Here is a 20252-nt window from a genome sequence, read left to right on the forward strand (position 1 = left end):
CCACCACGCCTGGCTAATTTTTTATATTTTTAGTAGAGACAGGGTTTCATTGTGTTAGTCAGGATGGTCTCAATCTCCAACCTCATGATCTGCCTGCCTCAGCCTCCCAAAGTGCTGGGATTACAGGTGTGAGCCACTACTCCCGGCCTGAAAAGTCCTCTTCTAAGCACCAGTTTAATGTTGCAAACTTGGAGGTAAAGATTAAAAGTTTGGGACAGTTAACAAAGTTATTTTTTAAAGTATTTCCTGAAGAAAAATTCTCCCATACTCACCCACTCCATATAGTCATTAGCTTCTGACAGTAACACTGAGCAATAATAGATTACAGAAGAAAAAGCATGTGATTATCTAAATTGATATGGAAATATTTAGTAATGCTCCATATCCATTAATGAAAAAAAATTCTTAGCAAACTGGGAGAAGAATTGAACTCCCTTAATTTGATCATGCTTTATGCCCAAACACTTGCAGCCAATCTTATTCCTGATGGAGAAACCTGGGAAACACTTTTTGCTAAGATAATAAGACAAGAATGCTAATTTTTACTGGTTCTGCTGAAGATGTTGTCAGAGGCTCTGGCCAACAGTACAAAGAAAGAAAACAAACAAAGAGTATGAGAATGAAAGAAGAAGAGATAAAACCATCATCACTGAATGATTATCTACCTAGAAAACTTGGCTCCACAAAGTATTAGGCTAAAAAGATTGGCCCTCCAATTTCTGATCACGTGATTAACTTCATAAAGCCAAAGCATTTTACTATCTGTTATTCAGCAATAAGAGCAAAAAACATTTTTTATAAAAGTAATAGCCCATTCACAAGAGCAGTGCATTCTTAAGTATTTAAAAATTAGCTTAACCAGTAATATACAATGTTTCTGTCATGAAACGTCAAAATTATGGTGAAGGAAACAGAAGAGGATATAAATAAATGGAGAGATGTTCCACTTTTGGCTGAGATGATGTAATGTTATAAAGATATCCTTTATCACCAAACTATATATAAATTCAATGCAATTCAATCAAAATTTCAGATCTTTTTTAAGAAACTCATTAACTCACTTTAAAATACATGGAGAAATAAAATTCCAACATTTAAATCAATCTTACAAAGAAGCAACAGGGGATTTGCGTTAACAGATACTAAGACATACTTCAAGATCACAGGGATGTGGCATTTGCCATAGGATGGACAACTGGATGAGGGAGACAGATAAACAGCTCAGAAAGAAACAATGCTATGGGAATTTAGTGCATGTGAATAACACATATCTATGGACACAGGACCAACTCAGCAGACGATCTTGGGAAAGCTGGCTCACTATCTGAAGGAAGGTTACATTGGGTGCCTAAGCCAAACCACATTTGAGAGTGGACTGTATTTAGATTAAAAACCAAATGGGACAGGTAAAATTATAAAGTTAATAGAAGTAAACGAAGCATGATATTTTTGTAATCTGGATTGGAAAATTGCTTCTGGAACAAAACTCTAAGAGCACACATTGTGTGGCAAAAATGATCAATTTGAATACATTAAAATTCAAGGTTGGTATTCAAGGAAGGAAACTGTGGACAAAGTTATTAGCTAACAATTACAATGTCAAAAACTGACATGGGATGCACTTGTGTAACATACAAGGGATTCTTACAGACCTTCTAGGAAAATGTTTCAATAAACAACAAAATGGCAAAATATCAAGAGACGAAGAGAAAGCAAAAACTCAAAAAACTAAAAACGTATGAAGATTATTCAAATTCATTAGTTTGCATCAGGAAAATGCAAATTCAAACAACTATAAGAAAACACTCTATAACTGAAGATGAGCATAAACAAAAAGCTGAAAATATGGGGTCACAGGCCCCCTGATGTGCTGCTGGAGAGGGGACACAGTATACCAGCTATTTTGAATGATCTGGCATTACTGACAAATTAGATAATAGCACAACACCTGAGGTAGAAAAATTCTGTGCCTGGGTAGATATCACAAAGAGATATAGCACAGATGCATAAGGAGGCATGCATAAAGATATTCATTATGGCAGTATTTACAGGAGTAGGGTGTCGGAAGCACTGTGTGTATATATGTGTGTGTGTGTGTGCATGTGTGAGTGTGCATGTGTGTTTCCTGACATATCATGCATCAATGAAGAGGGACAAAAAGAATTACAGGAATATTTACTAATATGAGTGAATCTTGCAAATAAATATGAATGCTATTGAAAAATAAGAAACCAAATGAGATGTACATGAAATATATATCATGATATCATTCATATACAGTGCTCCTTGTCCATGGGTTCCACATCTGTGGATTCAAATAACTGCAGATTGAAATATTCAGTAAAAAAAGGTGACTGCACTGAACACATTCAGTTTTTTTCTTGTAATTATTCCCTAAACTGTACAATATAAGAACTATTTATATACCATTTACATTGTATTAGGCATTATAAGGAATCTAGAGATTATTTAAAGCAGGGGAGTCCAATCTTTTGACTTCCCTGGGCCACACTGGAAGAAGAATTGTCTTGTGCCACACATAAAATACATTAATGATAGCTGATGAGCTAAACAAATAAAAAATCGCAAAACAAACTCATAATGTTTTAAGAAAGTTTACAAATTTGTGTTGGGCCACATTAAAAGCCGTCCTGGGCTGCATTCAGCCCATGAGCTGTGAGTCGGACAAGCCTGATTTACAGCATATGGGAGGCTGTGTGTAGTTTATATGCAAATACCTCACCATTTTATATCAAGGACTTGAGCATCCTCAGATTTTGGTATGTGCAGGGAGTCCTGGAACCAATCCCCTGAGGATACTGAGGGACAACTGTATTAAAAATGTATTCAGAGAACTCACTTTCCAACATATTCTGATTAGGTTGTTTCAGGCCAGCATTTCCACTAAGAAAAACTGTAAAAGTTGAAAAGCATACAGACAACATTTGTCTGGAGAGGGATCTAGAAGAAGGGCAAAGCCAAGAGAGGTGAGCCCCGCATTTGTGTTGAATTTGTCCTTTTCCAAAAGGAAAGATGGAAGGCATTCCTTTTCAGTGTCCCTGCTGTGTGGGGGTACAAAAACTGGTGTTATGTGCCCAATCATAGGGAGGAGACCTTGTGAACACACCAAGCTCTCAAATGGGACCCTGAAGACTGCTCCCTAGCAGGAAAGGTGAAGAAGCAATATGCTAGTTCACAAAAGGACTGCCATCTAGCAATCAACCACCTGAACACCTTGGCAGTTGATGTGCTATGCGGCCTTCCAGAAGCAAATAAATAAATACATCTCTTTGTTAGGAGATAACATTATTAAAAGCTTAAGGATACCATTTGGCTTTCCCTTAGTGCAGGTCTGCTTATTATCTTTTCTCTCTGATTTTGTTAATCTGGAAATATCTTTATTTGTCTTCACTTTTAAGGGATATTTATTCTATTTCAAGAGGACCACTTCCACATGACCTTTATACCATATCTTTTCTGTTTCTTAAACTTTTTTTTTCATATTTTTGACCCTTTAACATCTACGTGCTTATTCTGAATATTTTCTTCTGATGTGTCTTCCAATTCACTAATTCTCTCTTCATAGTATCTTATGTGCCCTTCAGCTATATGTTCAGAATTCTAGTTGGCAGTTATTCAGACTTTGAAGGTGTTTCATTGTCTTCTGTCTTGTAACAGGGGAGAATGGACACATTAGAAGCAGTCTTGTTTTCTGTTGGGAAGTTAGCAGTCTTATTTTTGCTTCTTTGAAGGAAGCTTGTCTTAATATCTGGCTTCCTTCATTCTTAAGGCAAAAAGTAATGCTCACACAGAACTCAGAAACACAGGAGGGAATGTAGAGCAATGGAAAAGATGAATAGGTGGGTAAATACAAATGAATATTCACTGCATAAGAAAAAATAATGTCTTGTGGTTTTGAAATAGATATAGAATAAAATATAGGACAACAATAGCACATAGTGGTGAAAGTAATAAATAAGTTAGAGTATTCATGGTTCTCATGTTGTTTCAGAAGCATTAAGAATATTCATTTATATTAGACACTAAAAATTTAAGGATGTGTGCAGAAATCTCTGGGATAACTTTGCAGTACAGGAGTGTATAAGTCACAAACTAATAGAGGAAAGAAAGAAAATTTTTAAAATACTTAAATAATCAAAAAAAGGAAAGAAAAAGTATCATGGAACATGCAGAACAAATAGAAATCCAGTAGTAAGCGGTAGAGTTAAAATAAAACATATTAGTAACTTACTGCATGTAGTTAAATTTAAAACTACAATTAAAAAATTAAATACTACAAAGATGTTGAAGAGAAAGGGAGAGATGAATAGACAGGGCATGCAGGACTTTTGAGAAATTATTCTGTATGATACTATAATAGTGGATGCATGGCATTATGCATTTGTCAAAACCCATAGAATATACCGCACAAAGAGTGAGCTCTATTGTGGCGTATAGATGCTAGTTAATAATAATGTATTTATATTGATTATAACAAATATACTACACTAATGCAAGATGTTAATGAGAGAGGATGGGGACACTGAGGGGGTGCACAGAAACTCTAAGCACCTCCTACTCAATTCTTCCGTAAACCTAAGACTTCCCCAAAGAATAAAATCTATTAATTTTTTTTAAGACAGTATTGTCAAACTGGATAAAATAGCAAATCCCAAATGTGTTTTTTACAGAAAACACACACACAAATATTTAAATGAAAAGGATAGGGAAAGATACACCATGCAAGCACCAGTCAAAGTAAGCTAAGGCCAAGTGCAGTGGCTCATGTCTATAATCCCAGCACTTTGGGATGCTAAAGCAGGAGGATCACTTGAGGCCAGGAGTTTGACACCAGCCTGGGCAACATAGTGAGACTCTGTCTCTACAAAAAAAAAAAAATTCAAAACATTGGTGGGGTGTGGTGGCACACACCTGTAATCCCAGCCACTTAGGAGGCTGAGGCATCACCGCATTCTAGCCTTGGTCACAGAGGAAGATTCTGTCTCTTAAAATAAATAAATAAATAAGCTGGCATAGTTACCTGAATGTCAGACAAAGTAAACCATGATACAAGAATCATTACTTGAGAAATGTGGGGATATTTCATAATAAAGAAAGTTTAGTCCACTAGGAAGATGTAATAGTTCTAAATTTGCATTACCAAATAGCATAGATTCAAAATATTAAAAGAAAAAAGTTGACAGACTAAAAAGAGATGTACACAAGCAGACTGGAACACTGAAACACTTTGCTTGGTATCTAATAGAACAATCAGACACAACGTTCCTTAATCTATAGATATTGATTTGAACAATATTAGTAACAAACTGTACCTAATTTCTCCCAACAACTGTAGAATATATATTCTTTTTGAGTTCATGTAGAACATTTTCCAAAATTGACAATTAGCTGGTCCATAAAATTCCAGTTTTTAAATGGATTAACTCATATAGTATATAAGTTAATGAATTTTTTGTCCATAGTGAATTTAGTCTAGAAAACAATCACGAAAATAAAACTAAGCTCCTCTAATGTTGTAAAATAAGCAATAGAGTTCTAAATAATCCACCAGTCAAAAAAAGAAATTTAAATTTAAATCAGAAAATATTTTACATTGAATGGTGGTGAAAATATTACAGATAAAACTTAGGGAATACAACTGAATATGTGCTTAGCAAGAAATTTATAGCCTTAATTGCATGTATTGGAAAATAAGGTTTCATATGGGAACATAAAGGCATAAGAATGATATAATGGACTTTAGAGACTCAGGGGGAAGAGGTAGGAGGAAGGTGAGGGATGAAAGACTGCACATTGGGTACAGTGTACACTTGGGTGACAGGTGCACCAAAATCTACAATGAGAACTGGAGAGAAGGTTGTTTACTGAAATTAGGGGCAAAGGGGTGAACAGAACAAGGAGTTAAACTTTAAAATGGAGAACAAAGAACAAGAGAGATGAACATACTGACATACTGATTCTTTGAAGAGAAACTTGGAACTCACTGTATTTAACAATATGAAATGTCAAAACATCAAATTGATCTTTCTATATTGGAGATCAGGATTGCAGTTACAATTGCAGGGATCCATGAGGGAGTTGCTGAGGCCAGTAATGTTCAGCTTCTTGACCTGGTGTCTATCACTCCATAAAAATCTATTAAACTACACTTAAGATTTTATAACAACAGACTAGAGGAAGACACTTGCATTCCACATGTAGATGACAGAGTAGTTTCTAGAATATATATTTAAAATAACGTCAACAAATCCATTTGAAAAAATATCAACAATTGAAATGCAAAAAGAAAAAAGTCATTTCACAGGACAGAAAATACAGTAGAATAAAAGAATATAAAAACATGAAGAGATTCCAACTTTAAAAATGCACTCGAAACAAAATGTAAATGTTTTCAAAAATGCACATGAACAAGAAAATAAATGTTAAATTCATTTAAATTGTTACCTGTAAAAGGAGAGGAATGAGGAATTCGAAATGGGGATAAAAGTACAGTAAAAGAGGCATTTTTCATGTATCAATCATAAAAATAAGTCATGGCCGAGAAGTGTTATTAACCCAGTGCTGCTCCCACCCTGAAGTTAGAAAGAAATGAAATGATAAACCAAAGACCCACCTTACCTGAAGAATCTGAGCATCTAGCTATAATAGATTCTTCAAACATCAGTAACTCAGTTTTCACCTCTAGCACATCTCATGGTGTTAGAAATAAAGTTTTGATGCTGCAAAAGAAATAGCATTCGAACATAAATTTTCTCAGCAAGGCAATTTACTTCTATAGAAGAGTGCATCTTGCGGTTGGAGCAATGGTGAGAGCACACTTGAACAAGGGAGGGGAAGAGGTTCTTATCCCTGACGCAGGTAGCCCCTACTGCTGTGTCATTCCCCTACTGAGTAGAGTTGAACCACACAGTCTAAGCTAATTCCAATTGGCTATTTTAAAGAGATCAGGGGTGCAAGCCAGAGTGGTGGGGTGAGCAGTTTCAGTGGGAAAGACAGTTATAGAACAGGTGATTAAAGGTGACTCAGGTCAGAGCAGATGACCACAGGTGACTCAGGTCAGAGCAGGTGACCAGGCTTGACTCAGGATGGAGCAGCTGACCAGGGGTACAGATATGAACTACTGATTAGAACTGACAGGAAGGTTGTTTACTGAAACTAGGGGCAAGGAGATGAAGAGAACAAGGCAGTTAAACTCTAAAATGGAAAACAAAGAACAAGGAAACTAAACCTACTGACATACTGATTCTTTGAAGAGAAATTTAAAACTCACTGTATTTAACAACAGTCATGAACTTTTGTTCTACCATCTCAACTCCCAAAAAGTTACATCTTACTTTAGTGAGTGCAATTCTTCATTTATTTCCAATTGTCCTCTTCCTGAAAATGATTTACAAACTGCTGATGATACAAAGGTAAGCTTACAAACTACTGATGATACAAAGGTGAGCTGATTTACAAACTACTCATGATACAAAGGTAAGAATAAGTATTTGAGGAAGTTAGAGTGATTGTAAAATATGCACAGGAAGAGAATACAGCTTATTGCCCCAAAATTCCACACAGTGAGTTGATGAAGGTGGTCACTAATTTGACTCTGAGGTTTGGGCAAAGAAAAGAGGAAAAGCTGTCACTTCACCTACGATAAAAATCTAACAGTTATTCAAGGCCAGTTCAGCCAGGATTTTCAGTAGTTAGTTCTAACGGTGAGATGGAAATATGGAATTTTTAAAAATCACCACTTAGAACTATATATTGTTGGATCTTCCTTTTCATTTGTTGAACAGAATCCAAAACTTTCCAGTTGCTTTGGGTACAAAAACTCGATCCAGTTTAAAACTCATTTCTAGCATCATTTACATCTATTCTTCTCCCTGGAGCAACTGTTTGAGCTCAGGCTCTGTTTGCATTGGAGGAGAGGATGACAGACCTTCTCTCCTTTCTTGATAGTGCTGCTGTGGGGAGGAGGAAGAGGCACTCTCCACCCAGCTGCTGGGCTGGCGTCCCTTGGTTGACTGTCTCTGCAGCTCTGCTTGTCACCATAACCCTCCATAAATCAAAAAGTATCTGAGACAGGTCTCAATCAATTTAGAAAGTTTATTTTGCCAAGGTTAAGGACATGGCCATGGTACAGCCTCAGGAGGTCCTGACCACATGTGCCCAAGGTGGTCGAGGTAGAGCTTGATTTTATACATTTTAGGGATACATGAGACATCAATCAATATATGTAAGATGTACATTGGCTTGGTCAGGAAAGGTGGGACTTCTCAAAGCAGGGAAGGAGCTTCTAGGTCATAGGCAGATAAGAGACAAATTGTTGCATTCTTCTGAGTTTCTGATTAACCTTCCACTGAATACCCAAGTCACTTATGGCTTAGTCTGACTTAGTCAAACAATAAGGCCGAGGAAGCACTTTACACATGCTTTTGTCTCTTGTAAGCAGAGGGGTGACTTTGTTTTGTGTTTTGTTTTGTTTGAGACAGAGTCTCACTCTGTTACCAGGCTGGAGTGCAGTGGCTTGATCTCGGCTCATTGCAACCTCCACCTCCTGGGCTCAAGTGATTCTCCTGCCTCATCCTCCTGAGTACCTGAAAACACAGGCACGTGCCACCATGCCCAGCTAATTTTTGTATTTTTAGTAGAGACAGGGTTTCACCATGTTGGCCAGGATGGTCTCAATCTTGACTTCATGATCTGCCAACCTCGGCTTCCCAAAGTACTGGGATTATAGGCGTGAGCTACCATGCCTCGTCAGAGGGATGACTTTGAGTTCTGTCTGTTCTTTCTCCACAAGGAATTTCCTTGTGGGCAAATTGTGAGGGAGGTTGTAGCTTCTTTATCTTTGTAGCTATCTTCCTTAGGAATAGAATGGGAGAGAGGTTTGTCTGATGCAGTTACCAGCTTGACTTTTCCTTTTGGCTTAGTGATTTGGGGAATCCAGGGATTTATTTTTCTTTTACACTTCCTAGGAGCACTAGGAACATGAGTCCCACTCTCTCAGGGTTTCAAGGCTTCTCTGCACATCAACCCCCCATGCAGGAGAGCTGGCCCCACTCAGCACTTTCTGCATTCCCTGCTACCTCCCCACAGCCCCTACTGGGCTCCCCTCAGCCCATGGGCTGTCTCTTGGGTGGGCAAGAGCACTGAGGTGCTGGTAAACACTTAACAATCAGTCTCCCAAAAACAGCTTGCATATATATGTGCATACATATGGTTATTACAAACTTTACTAACCCAAGAAATGTGTAACACAGTTTGCAAATATTAATCAAATATACAATACTCTTTATTATAAATTCTATAGTAAAAAGTATTTTAAAAGGCCAATTGATTGACAAGATGCTGTCTTAATTTTTGGTGAACTCTTGTATCCACAGTCAACCTATGGTTCAATTGACAACAAAGTATAGTTTTGAGGCAAATGTTGGTTGACTGGGCAAGATGGCTCACACTTGTAATCCCAGCACTTTGGGAGACTGAGGTGGATGGCTCACTTGAGGTTAGGAGTTCAAGACCAGCCTGGCAACCTGGTGAGAACCAGTCTCTACTAAAAAAAAATTAAAAATGAAAATTAGCTGGGTGTGGTGGCGCACACCTATCATCTCAGCTACTCAGGAGGCTGAGGCACAAGAATCGCTTGAACCCAGGAGATGGAGGTTGCAGCGCGCAGAGATTGCACCACTGCACTCCAGCCTGGGTGACAGAGCAAGACTCCAGCTCAAAAAAAAAAAAATGTTGGTTGGTATTTTCCCTCATGTTAAAGCAACAGACAAAAAGAAAACAATGAAGCTGGGTTTTAAAACCTAACTTGTTTGTCAATGGCCTGAGCACCCTTTCTCCTGAGTCAGATGATACTTTTACACACTGCAAAAATATTTCCTCAATTGCTTGTGCTACTTATAATATGACGACTATGGACACACCACACTTTCTAATTTAATCTCCACTAATTTATTAAGTCTAGACCAGCTGTCCCCAACCTCTTTGGTACCAGGGACTGGTTTCACGGAAGACAATTTTTCCACAGCTCAGCATGGGGGCTGGGGGTAGTTAGATTGTTTCAGGATGAAACTGTTCCACCTCAGATCATCAGGCTTTAGATTCTCATAAGGAGCACACAGCGTAGATCCTTTGCATGTGCAGTTCACAGTAGTGTTCCCGCTCCTGTGAGAATCTGATGCCACCACTGATCTGACAGAAGCCAGAGCTCAGGCAGTGATGCCAGGGATGGGGAGCAGAGTAAGGAGAGATGAAGCTTCTCACTCTCCCACCATTCACCTCCTGCTATGCGGCCCAATTTCTAAAAGGCTGAAGACCAGTACCAGTCTATGGCCCAGAAATTGGGGACCCCAGGTCTAGATAACCAACAAAACAGTAAATTAAGCCCTGGTTTATAGCATTTGACAATTGCCATGGTGTAAATACTCCCACCATGGCTGGTATCAGAGTAGCAACCTGACATCAGTAAATGTGCAGCTGAGAAGAGAAACGTGGTCACACACCATTACATAGGATTGCTACCAGGGGGCTAGGTAATATCCATCATTAATAATAATAATAATAATAATAAAGTGGCATTAATAATAATAAAATGGGGTAAAATAATTAGAAAATGAGTTCTGTGCATTTATGACCTCTGCTTTTAATATAATTTGTTTTATTGTAAGTTGACATAATTTAATTTTTAATCCTGGCTATATTTAACAACTGGCTCACAGTATTCCTGAAATTTTCACAGGTGGCCCTCATGAGCTGATGCAAACCAGACCCAGCACCACTGGATGAAGGGCCTGAATGAGATGCATGCTGGTATGCAGCCCCCCCACACCCCTTCTCCAGGCACTGGTCCCATCCACAGCCCTGCTACCAGCAGGGCCTGGGGGCATACTGGGGCCATGTGATGCCCCATCCAGAGCTGATTGGATCAGGTAGAACACACATGATCTAAGGGGACCCATCCGTGGACAGACTGAATCAGAGTCTCTGTTCCTCTGGATTAGAACAAAGATGCAGAGAAAGTGGCCAGCAGGTAGCAGAACAGAAAAGAGACACGTGGAATGAGACTGAGTTTGTCGATGATGAAATGCCAGCCCTAGAAGGAAGTGTCACAGATGACCATTGCTGAGGTCTAAAACAGCAAAGATCACCATACCTTAAAGTAAACAGCCACGCCATTCATTTTGACTAACCTGATATTGCCTATACAGGTATTGATCGACTTACCACCTATGCAACTTACGACCATTCGACTTTACAACCACAATCACTAGCCACGACTGCAATGCGTCTGGCAGCGCAAACGTTGCCCAGCTGGGCATACGACAGTGCGGACCAGCTTCCGGCAGCACTACCATCTCCGTGTGCACCATTTCATCTATACATATAGCCTGCACAACTTACGACCAAATTGTGTTACGACCGGTCCGCGGTCCCGACCGTGGTCCTAAGTCGAGCACTAGCTGTACACAACTGTGAACAAGAGCAAGATGCTTCCACCCTCCTTGAGGAATGCCCATGGCACGGTCCTGATGGAAATGATGGTCAGTTTGATTGACATGTGGGTCCTGTGTCTTATTCTAAGGATTACACACAGAGAGTGATTGTACATGCTTAGCAGTGCCTGAAATACATGCAGCTCAAGGATAGGATCGGTAAGGAGTCAGCAACGAGCCTATGCCCCTGCAGACAGCCTTCAATGAAACGCTAGTGAAATATCAGGAAAAGCAGGCCCACAAAGATTCTCTCAATCCTTGAAAATGTAAACCACGTTAATTTCAGTTAGCCCACATGCTTCTTTTGTTCTGTAGCAGAAAGTGTACAGTACGTCAATACCAGCCCTGATGGAGAGAGGACATTTGACCTTGGTGTTGATTGAATGACTAAATCTAGAGTCACTTTTGTGCAAACCAGAAAGAGGTGAATGTTTTTGTGTGTTTGCTTCCTGAAACTGCTTTCTTTGTACTAATTTAACTAAAGGGAACTATACCATCCCAGGTCAGAGAAATTATCAGAATACAGAGTAAATATAGGTTGGTGTTGACTTTTATAAGATACATACATGTCTGTTTCCTTTTCTGTAAAATGAGGATACATCCCAGGGATGTTGTCAGGCTCATATAAGATCATGGGTCCATTCATTCATTCATTCAGTAATTCACTCATTCAACACACTTATGTAGCAAAAACCCTTTGTAAGGTGCTGGGATCCTTTCAAGGGTATGAAAATGTTCTGTAAACTATAAAGCATGGTGTTTATACAAGTCACTGTTCCTCCTCATTGCTTTACATGCAGGAAGCTTATAAAGAGCATGATTAGAGAATAAAAGACAGTTTAGAAGTTAATTGTACAAAATTGCATGAATCATGACCCAGGATCTAAGGAAAATATGCCTGGCTGAAAGCAGCTCACTCTGAGGCAGAGCCCTTCCTTGAGCCCCCACACGGAAGGTCTTGAGTCTTAAAACACCAGCGTAAGCACTTTCCAAATGCTTGCCATTCTAAGGCCAGTGTAGGAGAAAACCAAGATTTGTTTTGGAAAAACAAGGTTGATTAATTGAACGAGATGCTAATTCCAGATGCAACCTGCAGCTATCTTCAACTCAGGCAGATGTGAAATCTCAGAAAATAAGCCCAACAAAAGCCAAAATGAAAACCTTTTGACAGTCTATGTATATATGTAAGAAATTACCAATATATCTACTAAACCGCTAAATAATGCTAAGGCTACACAGCACACTTCAAGGTCCAATCAGATATTTAATTTCAGATCCGTCAGTTTTCTACTCATACATATTTTAATCTTTTAGAAATCCTTGAGAAAACAAAGTAAACATGTTCTCTTGGAAATAAAATCTGAAGTTTGAAAATAAAAGCAGATGATTTCTTTGGGTAAAGAAGGACAGTTTCTAAGATATTGAAATTTAAACTTCGGAATCATAATTTCCAGGAGCAGAGAATCAAACAAAATATGTGTGAAAGAAAAGTGCTTTGAAATGTAAATTAAATTCCAATATTAATTTTCTGGTATCACTCACTTATTTACTTGTCAGAATAACATTTCCAAGGAGGAGACATTCATGCCGGATTGTGACTTATGACCATGTCCAGTTTGATGCATTGGTGGATTCACTATGACAGAATCAGCAAAGGTAAGTCAATGATGTAACCATGCCACAGCTTGGTGGGCAAATGCACTCTCCTATAACATGCATAATTTACAATCGGAAGTTTAATAACCAAAGTTCTCCACATTAAGCACTTTAACAACCATTTCTAACAGTGAGAAATTTCTATGGTATTTCTACACAGCCTAGAGTTTACTAACCAGCTCTCCTTTAAAGATAAGTATTCATGCAAACACCAAAATCCTGCAGGAAATTTCCTTGCTCTTTTTGTTCAATAGAGTCAGAAACTCTGATGGCAACATAGAGAACACATACATATTTAAATTTTATGGTTTATACTTACAAATATTCTCCCATCCTCTTATTTTCCTAAACCAGGGATGTTGTTAACCAAAGGTTTCACATTCTGGAAAGTGTTTGTGAATGCCAATAGGGGCTTCTCTTTGAGTTGTGTTGAAACCTGTGGCCTAGGTTTATAAAACTTCTAAACGAAAGCTCAATTGTGATATTCAAGACTGATAAGTGTTATCCCCTACACTATCTTAGGACGTTGGCCTCCAAGCCATTGGGATAGCGAGGTGTGATGAGCCTGGCCTGCCTGAGAGCCACCGAATCTACAACTGTGCCTCATAGACATTCACTTCTCTGCTTGCCCAGCTGCCATCCCCCTTCCTTCCCCTCCGCCTTCTCACTTCTTGTTTTGTTTTGTCTTCCTAATCTCTGCCCCACATTACATATGGCAGAATTCGAAAGCAGTGGACTCCAAAACTCTCAGAGTCCTGGCTTAGTCAATGACCCTCAGGGTGGCCTCGGGGACGTTTTGTGTGGGTCTCCTTATTTGCCATAGTTCCAGTCTATAAAGTCACTGAAAACACTGAACTTGTGAATACCAAACCATTCTCCTAAGGAAAACACAAAGTTAGGTTCCTGTGAGCCTCTGGTTGCAACATTTTTCTCAACCAATCAATACACAGCCTTGTTTTAAGTGTGTTTCTGTGTAAAGACACCTTATTTAATACAGACTGTTGATTCATTAATGTCAAACTCACAGCCAATGGCATTATAATAAATGCCTGAGTGGGTTTTTCTAACACGCGTGTTTTTTCCCCAAAACACATAACAGCCTTCTTGTGCTATGAACATGGGAAAGCTCTTCACTACTACACCTGGGGGCCATTTTAAAGGGCAAAATCACCAGCCAAAAGAACAAAAATGTTAAAAACAGGGCTCTCAATAGACTGAAAAGGACACTTGTTTCCCGTAGGAGAGCGGAAACAAGAAGGTAGTGTTGCCTTCTCTGACCTTAGCTGGGAAAATGTGCATGGGAAGATTAAAAGTGATCACTGCCCTGTCCGTGTCTACCAGTGATCACATGCATGCCGGGTGTTTGCTTTAGGGTCACACATACATGTCAGCAGGTAAGGCCAATTCACAAATACGGAATCAGCGAATAATGAGGATCGACAGCTGTATTCTGTTTCTCCTCTTTGGCCTGAGACTCCTTATTTGCAAAATCTATTAGAAGAGGAAGGAGCAGCATCCTTTAACCCATGCTTCAGGGACCCGGGACATGAGCTGCCAGCAGCTGGGACACCCACGCCTTCCTTTCTTCCCGTGGCAGCCCCTCCTGTTGTAGAGCTGCTTTCGCCCACTTGAGCCTCGTGCTGCTGCTGAACATGGATTTGCTGCACACACCACCAGCCAGAGTTGGGCATTTGCTCAGTTGGAGCCAACCTACGAATCTTGTCTCCCTCTCCCACCTTGACACTAGCCCAAGGGGGCAGAAACAGCTGCACAGGGGCCAAGAGGGACCCTGGGAAGGAAAGCCACTGTGGTTTTGTCTGGATGGTAGTACAAGGACACTGTGAGCCTTGCACTGCTGTCTCCTGCCTGGGAATGATGCCATCACAGAGGAAAACAGAGCCAAGAGATGGGACGAGGGAGGAGGAGAGAGGAAGCAATGCAGGCTGATCACAGGATCAGTGAACTCTTCAGTCGGCTCAGTGAATACATTCAGAAGAATATGCTGGGCTGGGCGCGGTGGCTCACACCTGTAATCCCAGCATTTTGGGAGGCCAAGGTGGGAAGACTGCCTCAGCCCAGGAATTAGAGACCAGTTTGGGCAACATGGAGAAACCCTGTCTCTATAAAAATTCCAAAAATTAGCTGGGCATGTGTGCCAATAGTCCCAGCTACTCGGGAGGCTGGGGTGGGAGGATCCCTTGAGCCTGGGAGGTCAAGAACACAGAGACTCATCATTGTGCCACTGCACTCCAGCCTGGGCAACAGAGAAATATCCTGTTTCAAAAAAAAAAAAAAAGAATATTCAATTACTTTGAGATGGATTTCTACCACGTGGGGAAAGCAAAATGCCCTATTTGCTCACAGAGGCTGGACAAGTTGGAACCCATGTAGATTATCTTTATGAGTTTTTTAATATATTTTTACATTTTGCTTTTTTTCTCCCCATAGTCTTCCTTCTCCCCTTTACCCCCCCATAACGTGGGATTGCAGAAATTAGTCCATTATTTGTCATGTTTTTACCACCAAGTTTCATCTCTATTTTTCTTCTTTTGAAAAACAGAGGGATAAATGTTTTCTTTACCTCTTGTGTTAAAACCACAAGAAACTGATTTCTCCTTGAGAGCCATGATTGATTCCCCCCCCGCCATAGGCAATTGATTGCCGTTTACTTTTTAAACAGGCACACAGCATCTATTTACCCAAGTGATTAAAAAAGAAAAACAATGTCCTGGCTCTGCAGTGCAGTCAGGGTGGGCTCAGGAAGGGAGCAGGCGCCGCGTGGGGGGACGGCGTGATCCCAGCGCCTTGGTGTGTCTCAAGGAACAGACGACTGTTGTTCGCCCTGGCTCGCTTCTGACTCATCCTTCCTGTAACCGTCGCTCTTTTGATTCCAGCGTGGCATCCTCCGGGCTATGTCTTTCTGATACAGAAGCCGCCCAATCTGGCACAGGGCTCAGCAGCTACTGTTCCCATGGACTCCCCGGGAACTGTCATGAGACCTGATTCATCGAGTGGAGAGCCGTCCCTCTCAAATCACTGCAGCGAAGGACTCTTCCCTGTCCACCAGGATGTTTGACACCATCTTTTTGGCCCTCTGGATCTGGAAGATCTGTGCTTATCCTCAGAAGATACAAGTACTGGGTCTAGCACTCACTTCCCCCTTTTCATTCTCTGACGTGCTTCTCACCAGCATAGAATGGTGGCTAGCATCTGCTGAGCTTTTACTGCGTGTGTGTGGCACGTTAGATATGTCAATTCAGTAAATTATCACAAACCACATAAGTGTACGTATGTTTTTCACGGTTTATGGACTAAGGCACCCAAACTCAGAGAGGTCAGGTGACTTGCCAAGGGTCACACAGCTAGAGATGACAGAGCTGGAATTGGAACCCAGCCCTGTCTGACTCCAAAGCACACAGGTTATCACTACTCCACAGGTGCCCTCTGCTGTGGACCACAGAGAGGACAATTGCTCCTTTGCTTTGAAGAAAGAGGAAGGAAAATCCTTGTGGGGCTGCAAAGAATGAAGCTACACTTTTTCCCCCTCAAAGACGGAGATTCCTTAACCCAAATTGTCCTCATCGTCACCCTGGCTCAGCTGCTTGGTTTCCAGAGTCACCAAAGTTGCGTGTGCACATTTTTAAATAGGTCTCTTGTTTTTATTTCGTGCAGCAGGCAGGGAGGGGGGACTCTTGGCAAGGAGCCCTGCTGTTGGGGAAGCCTAGGCAGAGAGAAGATCAAGGAAGGACGCGTGGGTATGGGAGTGGCAGGAACGGAGTCTACACCTGTGCCGCCCAGCACAGCAGTCACTCACCACCTGGGGCTGCTGAACACTGGGAAAGGGGCACGTTCAGGCCAAGCTGTGTTGCCAGGGTAACACGCACACCAGGTTCCAAAGATTTCATATGAAAAAGAATGTAAAATATCTCCTTGATAAATTCTTTATATTGGTTTTATGTTGAAATAATATGTTGACTATATCAAACTAAATAAAAATAGCATTAAAATTAATTCCACCTGCACAGCAGGAGGTGAGCGGCAGGTCAGGGTCATTGAATGTCACCACCTGAGCACCGCCTCCTGCCAGGTCCGCAGCGGCATTAGATTCTCATAGGAGCACAAACCCTGTTGTGAACAGCACATATGAGGGATCTAGGCTGCACGCTCCTTAGACGAATTGAACTAATGCCTGATGATCTGAAGTGGAACAGTTTCATCCCAAAACCATCCTCATCCCCGCACCATCCGTGAAAAAACTGTCTTCCCCAAAACCAGTCCCTGATGCCAGAAAAGCTGGGGACTGCTGGCATAGAGGGTTACAAGCTGTGGGAAGAGAGAAATTCAGAAGAAAGAACCCTCCGGATACAATAGGGTGCTTTCTACGAAATCTTTAAACATCCAGATGGGTATTACACTGATAATTTAATTTGACACCTGGGGCTACTGGTGTGCACCACCACGTCTGGCTAATTTTTCTATTTTTTATAGATACGAGGTCTCACTATGTTGTCCAGGCTGATCTTGAACTCCTAGGCTCAAGTAACCCTCCCACCTCAGCCATCCAGAGTCCTGAGATTACAGGCGTGAGCCCTCATTCCTGCGACTCCTTGCCCTTCTCTGGGCACCTGCATCTGTCCTCCCTCCTCAGCCTCCCATGCCCTCTGCATCCTGCACTCCTGCTGAACGAATGGCCCAGGCCTCCACTTCCCATCAGAACGTCCTCTGCAGCACATCCCTTAGCGGCAGGCGTCACTCCCTGAGGTCACCATTTCCCTGCAGACATGCTACATGGATGCTGCTTAATGTCTCAGAAGCGCCTTCTCTCAGGGTTGAGACCTGGGGTTTGCACCCCCTCTACCGTGGCACATCCAGCCCAGTATTCCTCCAGCTCCCTCCTCCTCCTTGCTCATGGCCAGATGAAGATGGGAAGTGGCACCCCTGGGCATTTGATTGAAAGCAGCAAAGACTTGATGACTCCCTTCCCACACTGCTGCCATCGGCTTGGTGGACTTTGACTACAACACCGCCAACAACCCCCGGTCTCCTGGCTTCCTTGAGCCTCTCACCTCTGGTGACCTTCCCCACCTCATCTTCCACTCTCAACAGATGACCTCAACTCCTACTTCACAGAGAAGGCAGAAACTAGGAGCTGGGACCTCCTTTACCTTCCTGCTGCAAAACCACAAACTCCCCTGCATCTCCCCTCTGCTGCTTCCCCTTCCTTCCTGTCGCAGTAGAGGAGGCATCTGTGCTCTGTGATTGACCTTCCCACCAGCCCTCCACCTTCCTGAGCTCACACACCCAGCCTCCTTTCTCCCTATCTCCAGCCTTTCTCACTGCACTGTCTCCACGATTGCTTTAACCTCATATCTTGCTCAAATTTCTCTGATCTTGAAACCAGATTAGCCATGGACCCAGTTCCTGCTCCAGCCCCGGCTGTATTTTCTGTGTCTTCCCTTCCGACCTCTCCTGCCACATCTCAAGCCTCTCCCCCACATCAACTCCCCCTCATAGTCCCCCAAATCCACCAAGTTTTCCAGCTCAAGCCTTTCACATTTGCTCTTCCCTCTGCCTAAAGTTCCCTCCCCACTCCTCGTCTGGCTAGTGCCCTCCTTGACCTGTTCTCCCATGAGTGCTGCCTTGGCCTCCTCCCAGCCCAGGCCAGAGTTCCCTTGTGTCTTTCATCAAAACAGCGTGGAGCCTGAATGTTCCGCTCTGCTGGTCCCATGTCCCCCAGCCTTCCAGGGCTCATCTGTCTCTTTAATATCCCAAGTGGCTCAAGCCCAGCCTACCCCATAGGAAGCCATGAAGGGTCAACTGACTGCAGGGTATTGCTGGAGGCCCTCGTGTGTTCTGAGCCCTCCAGGCTGCTCTCTGCTATGGTCTCACTGCTGGTCAGCGTCTGAGATTCAGATGCTTTCTCCCACCAGCCTGCCTCCAGGTCCCTGAAGCAACACAAGGGTGTTGAAGACAGATGAGAAACTCTTCAAATTGGACACCAGATGCCAGCATTCCAAAATGCCTTCCTGATTCACCAGAGGAAATTCCTCATGCCCATGTCCCGCTCTGCTTTGGGGAGGCCTTTTTCCCCATCCCTCCTCTCCTCCAATCCTGGAGTCACCCCTCCTGCCTGCAAACCCCAATCTCCCCACATGCAGGTGATTTTCACCCTTCCTCGTTCAAAGACAGGTGTCTTCCGAGGTATTGGAGGGCAGCATTTCAACACGTGAATTTCAGGGATGCAATTCAGCCAATGGCAGATATCCTGTCTTTCTCCACTGTGGCTTCAAATACCGGTTGTGCCACTTTCTAATTGTTCATCCCTGGGCAAATCTTCTGACCTCCCTGAACCTCGAATCCCACATCTTCTAGATGTAGGTAATGACCGCCACCTGGCCTGGCACAGGGAAGGATTAAGTGAGGTGATCCAGGCTAAACGCCCCACAGGGTTCATGTAAGTTCCCTTCGCTCTGATCCTTTCTTCCCCTCTCTGTGTCTGCAGACGTGAGCCCCCGCTTTGAGTCTGCACAGGAGCGGTGTTCCTTGTAATGACAATGACAGGTTACCAAGGCACACACACTCTGCTCCGATCTTTAATCTAGCAGATGACCCCATCGGCTTCCTAGAGGTTTGGGTACAGAATTGGAGACTCCCACAGGGAAATTGCTACAGTTTATGATGGCAGGAAATCTGTTTACATTCTGAGTCTACAGAGGAAAATGTAGGCATTCTTTCAACTTCCTGTTACAAAATGCTTCATACCAAAAATTCTTGCCTCCTCTGAAGTCACTGAAGGGTTTCAGATCACTTCTTAGCTGTTTCTCTGCTTTTCCACTTATCAGCTACTATTTTTAAGGTGACTTTTCCATATTTTCAGTTTGTTTTTCTTCTCCTCCTGGCTAAATATGTATCCATATTAACAGATTGCCACTTAGAAGATTTATATTTATCATCATTATTTATGTTTATTCCTCTTCTGCTTTTATAAACTGAGAAATGACATACTTTTTCCACTAGTTAAAACTACTTTAAAACTTTATTTCAACCATAATTTAATTTTTAAAAATGTTTTACTGTATTTTCTCC

This window comes from Cebus imitator, unplaced genomic scaffold (assembly GCF_001604975.1).
Source record: "Cebus imitator isolate Cc_AM_T3 unplaced genomic scaffold, Cebus_imitator-1.0 Scaffold106, whole genome shotgun sequence".
In the NCBI taxonomy this organism is placed as follows: domain Eukaryota; kingdom Metazoa; phylum Chordata; class Mammalia; order Primates; family Cebidae; genus Cebus; species Cebus imitator.